Source organism: Cynoglossus semilaevis, chromosome 1 (genome assembly GCF_000523025.1).
Source record: "Cynoglossus semilaevis isolate Cse_v1.0 chromosome 1, Cse_v1.0, whole genome shotgun sequence".
NCBI classification, from domain to species: Eukaryota; Metazoa; Chordata; class Actinopteri; order Pleuronectiformes; family Cynoglossidae; genus Cynoglossus; species Cynoglossus semilaevis.
In genome coordinates, this window is record NC_024307.1 from 12,601,031 (window position 1) to 12,606,810 (window position 5,780).

Consider the following 5,780-nt stretch of genomic DNA (forward strand, 5'->3'; position numbering starts at 1 on the left):
TCTCTGCCTCCAGATAATAAACTGTAACGACTGTGAATACAACTCTAAGTATTTTAAAGATATTTACAATAGTCTAAAAGTAAAAACACGTGTCATTTGAGTGGCTTACCCTTTATAACAGGTTCATCAATGTGTGGCCTGGGGACCAATCAGGGACTCTTCTGAATGTGTTTAAAGGGCATTTTAGCTCATTAGCGGTCGTATTACATGATAACATTCATCGAGTTGATTATGTTTTGACAGTTATTATTTAAAGGTTTAGTTAAGTTTGTTTTTCTAGCAAACTTTGGTGCTGTGTAGCTAATTTAGTCACGTTTTTTATGAACTTTAAGTCCCAGTTAAGTAATATTTGACGATAACATTTTTAAAGAAAACATCGTCCCAAATTGCAAACTTTAGTTCACCTGTCTTAGAATGTTTTTACATTCTTTTTCAATTCCTTTTTACATTCATGTGTGAACTATTATATCAGGCTAGCCAAAACAAAGCTATTGATAGCTATTTTGCTACAACTTTGCTTACTTAAAGCTATTAATGGTACTATGTGTTCCTTTTTACATTCATGTGTGAACTATTACATCAGGCTAGCCAAAAGCTATTGATAGCTATTGATATTTTGCTACAGCTTTGCTTACTTAAAGCTATTAATGATACTATGTGTATTGTAGATTGTTAGCCTTCATGCTAACGCAAAGTCTGGCTAACTTTTACTCTAGCTTTATGTTAGTCATTTGAGGAAACTCAAGACCATTATTCAAGCTAGTTAGATAGAAATGTATTACTCCCTCCAGAAATTCAGGGTATTCTTCAAGTATTCTTGATCATTTAAAACTTTTTTTTCTAAGTTTGGAGATAGTGGATTTATTTATTTATCTTTGGAGAGTAATTTGTCCTCGTGCTAGTTCATCTGTAGATTAATGTATTTGCTGCTCTTTATGTGTGTACATAAATTACAAACTAATCCAGTATAATTGTATGCACTGAAACTCCCTCCAGAAATTCAGGGTATTCTTGATCATTTAAAACATTTTTTTCTAAGTTTGGAGATAGTGGATTTATTTATTTATCGAGTAATTTGTCCTAATCCAGTATAATTGTATGCACTGAGTATTGTTGCATCATGGTAATGTATCGTCAACATCTCAAACACAGTGTAGGAGAAGTTCCTCCTCAGGTATTTCTGTATTATTAAATCTGCCCCCTTGTGGAAACACCTCCGCTTTAAGATGTTAAACAACAACAACAACTTATATGCACCACGATGGGGGTCATTCTCAGAACACTCGCCCGGCGGCCTGCACAGATTTGTCCAAGGACACTTCTGCAGAATGGAAAAACTTTTTCCAAGCATTAAAAACAGTGCTGCAGGGTTCAACAAGTGACCAAGTCAGAGCGAGACGGGACGGACTCCTAAATAGCGTCTGCATGACCCGCAGCCATCGCTCTGAACCGTTTCTTTTCTAAAATGACTTGTTACGGACTGGAAACCTCACGCAAGGTCAGAGAAGTCTTCACTTTGGAATCGATAAATGATACATGAAGGAACTGAGTGACGAGCTGCGATAACAGCCCTGTGGTGGCATCGCTAAATGTGACCCAGCAGATTTTTTTTTTTTTTTTTTTTTTTATTTGCTTGCACCACATGTGGCATGGCAGCCTGTGGTCGCTGCCCTTGTCTGTCCTCTGCAGCGTCAGACGGCAATTTTTAAATAGCCTTGTCATACTTCAGGGAAAGGTAGGGAGGTTCTTTATGACATACAGACGACAGCAGTGTAGACACGTTTTCACTGTCACTTCAGTCTCTCCCCCAGCTTCCCTGGTACTCTGTCAAGCTGCAGCCTGTGATAACATGTGTACATGCATGACAGGATAAAAAAAAAAACTGCAGTCTGAAACACAACTTCACAAAGGAAACATTTTCCAAACCTCACCTCCACGAGAAAAACCTTCAACCCACATACTCCATCACGTCTGCTGGAGCCACGTGTGGCAGGCTGTGATTGGCTGACTGCAGCAGTGTACGAGCCAGTGCCAAAAATTCAATTTTTTTTCTTCTTTTCACATTTCTCAAACATTGCCACGCTTGAAGCTGAATGGAGTCCGACCTCTGTGCGAGTGGTAGATATGAGAGAAAACCCTGGTGGTTTGAAGGAGTCGTGCAGCAGATACTGAGCAAACACATGATCTCTGTGCCAGCTGAGGATTATCAATGAAAACACATGCATAACCACTGAGCTGGAAAGAGTAACAATCAACTGTCATTTGGTTTGAACTGTAACCTTTCTTTAAGTTACAGAGAAGAGAATAAAAACTCATGAACAACCAGCAGAGGTTTCTGCACACAGCCCTACACTAGTCAAGTCTCTGTTTTCTTTTCTAATGAGCCAATGACGAAAGATCCTTTAACAACAAACCGTAACACCCAAACTCCAAGCTAGCCTCGCAGAACGTTAGCTGGAGCACTTATTTTCTCTTGCTTTGTATCTTTCTCAACTTCGAGTAATGTGTCACACGCAATATTTCTAAGGAAACAGTTTGTATTTCTTGGCTACCAATGCTAAGCTAACTGCATCTATTTTAGTTAAGAACGATAGCGTTCCCGATTTATTTTTTGGAGCAGCAGCGTCAGGTCGTCAGCTCTGAAATCGTGACGGTCCAGAACTCTTTTAAAGACCTGTTCCTGTTGCAGTTCCTTCAGTGAAGAAAAGACTACAGGACATTAACCAAAATGAAGCCAACTTCATCAGGGATAGTCGATGAGTTAGGAAGTTAAACTTTTGGGATGTTGGACTATAATAACCTCAGATTAGCACCGTCCAGCAGGTAGAGACACTTTAGGGTGTTTATGTTTTTTTTATCTAGGGCAAAGTAGATTAGACCATTATGGTGTGTCTGCCCCAAGTCTGAAGTTGTTGCAAGTTGTTGTGGACAAACTGAGGCCCGGGGGCTGGATGCGGCCCATTCAGCTTTTTAATCCGGCCCCCGCCAAACTTTTCCAAATTATATAATTTATTTATATTATCATTAAACTTCTGCTTTTTCCAATGCAATACCTATGTTTCCCCAATAGATGGCGTAGAAAGTAGTAAAAGCATTTTAGCATTTTAGCCTTTATGCATGACTTTTACACATCATTTAATCTTAGTTCACACAAACACTCCATCTCTCTGCTCCTGACCCGGCCCTGCTGTCAAATTTTAGGACCCATTGTGGCCCGCGAGTCAAAGGTTTGCCCACGTCTGGTCTACTACATCGACTACATCTACAGTTTTGGGGGGGGGGCTAACATATTTGTTTTTTTTTGTTTTTTTAATCAAACCTTTAGCTATTCTGGCTAACATATTTGTAATCTATTTGTTTTTATTTAATTCTTTTTGAAATACAGATGCCACCTGAGACTTTTCTTCGTGGCCTAGAGCTCTACCCAGGGTTCCTTTCTTTCTTTCTGTTCTCCTCAGCCTTCCTGGAGGTCTGTCATGGTGCAGCCTGTGATAACATGTACATGTGGAGGGGGGAAAAAAAACCTCTCTGTTAGAAACACATCTTACAGAAACATTTTCACTCCAGGCGGAAAAATAAATAAATAAATAAATCTTCACATATTTTTCCAGAGCCGGAACAAACCACACACTGCACGACCTCTGCTAAAGCCACGCGCGGCAGACTGTGATTGGTGCACCGTGGTCCCAGCTGTAATTCTACATTTCTTTTCACATGGATGTTTTCCCAACATTGCGACTGTGAAAAATAAGTGATTTCTTCGACCTCTGTGCGAGTGGTAGATATGAGAGAGGGGCTCGGTGGTTTGAAATGGTCCCACAGCAGATATCAAGCACACGTGTTTCCTCAGTGTCAGCCGAGGATTATCATTAACAACAGCTACATAATCACAGACCGGAGTCTTCCTCCTCTTCCTGCTGCTGTGGAGCTGAGCTCGTGGAGGATAAACCCATTTGCCATGCAGGGCCAGGGGTAGAACAAGTGCTGGAGATAGGGATGGAGCTGCATTTAAGGAAATATTGCCTGACATTAACTATTAATAGTCGAAAAAAAATGACAGTTTATTATCTGTAATGTGATTATTTTTTGAGCCACACTGGCTTTATGGATGATGATATCTGGCCGTCAGCTCTTCCAGAGAGAAATATTCCAACAGCTCGTGTGCAAATTGACTTTAAATTGCCACAAACATAAATGGTCCCTCAGAGGATTAAACTTACTGTGGTGAAATTTCCATATGTCGTCATGTTTTTAATAGACAATTTAATTTAAAAAAAAAAGTGGGTATTGACAGGATGGCAATGAATTTTGATGCCTCAAATTACTCAAAAATATTGTGGCCGCTCTTTCTGCAGCTATTAAAACTGACAGACTTAAATCAGGACACTGGGGATTGTCACGACTCTTCTCTGCAGAGCCAATTAGAAGCCAGTCTTACTCTTATCAGGACAGACTGTTTAACTAAAGTCATCCTGGTGCGCTCTCACTGACCTTCGGTCCCCACTTGTCAAAGACCGAAACGAGAGGTCATCCCGACTGCCCTATTCAAACCGCTGCACTTGTACGTCTCTGACCTCTCGTGTACGACCTCCACCTCACCCCCCTCCCCCGATTCTCAGTCAGTTCGCTGCAGACGTGCGGCTGCATCGCAGCACCCTAACAAAGCTGAACGGAAGTGAGAGAGTTCCACATGGAAAAGGCAATTAACAGTCTGGTGCCCGAGGGACTAAGGCAAAAAAAAAAAAAAAAAAAAAAGCAGAGAAGCAAGGGAAGAGGGAAGGAGAGAGAATGTCGAGAGAAATTAGTGACAGAGGAAGGGATGACGGCGCACAAAAGACCTCCCAAAAAAAAAAAAAAAAAAGCGTCCAAACTTTTTCTGTTTCCAGTTGAATTTGGCGGAATGAGGACAAACTTCATGGTTACTTAACCTGGAGAATTCAGCAGTGATCATCGGCCTTTGGGAACCTCAGTTTGTTTTTGTTTTACCCAAAAAAATACGAGACAAAATGAAACTCCTGCAGCCTGTTCTGTCATTACCAGAAATCCTGAGCTCTTTTTGGAGTCAAATATAGTTTATATTCAGTGTTTTGTAGTCGTTTGAACCCCATTATTTTTCAACATAGATTAATCTTTTTTTTTTAGAGAGAAGTAAATGTCTATCCTGTATACTGAGAAACAGTTTTCAAAGCTACGTGAAAAACATCCTGAAAATGTCGGTTGCTTCATTTCCTGTATTTGTTCAGGTGGTTCCAAAGAGACTCGGAGCAGAGGTCTTCTGTGGAAGCCTTGAACCTTTCAGGGTGTTGGGAAAGCTGGAGGCATTCCCATCAGTCATCCAGCAAAGGCTGGCTAAACCCTGGACAGTTCAGTTTATTCACACTCAGTTTCACACCTTTGGTCAATGTAGTGTAAACAGTGGACCTACTCCTGGGTGTTCTCTAAACTGTGAGATGGAGCTGGAGTCCAGCTGCATCTTCAAATCACATTATTTATGTTTGGTATTGAATAATGTGAACGTTTCGATCGGGCTGAAATACAGCCCCATGCCGTTACAGAGCATGCTGGTTGTTGATAGTAATTCAAATAATCTCATCATGTCTTAAGACCTTTGTCTATTTATATTAATCATATTTAGTCAACCCAAACTTGCGTAGTGTAGCTTGGTTTTCTACTTCCTGACGGTGCCTTGCATTTAAACCTATTTCTCTTGGTTTGTTATTCAGCTTCTGTAGTTTATTCTGACTGTGTCGATATCTCAATGCCCTGACACTCACGCTCTT

General features: G+C 40.6%; 1 protein-coding gene across 1 annotated transcript in view; it reads left to right on the plus strand.

The window, feature by feature from the left end:
- LOC103379839 (glutamate receptor ionotropic, NMDA 3B-like) overlaps positions 1–5,780 on the plus strand; it is a 45,309-nt gene that overhangs the window by 1,072 nt on the left and 38,457 nt on the right. The window lies entirely within an intron of this gene.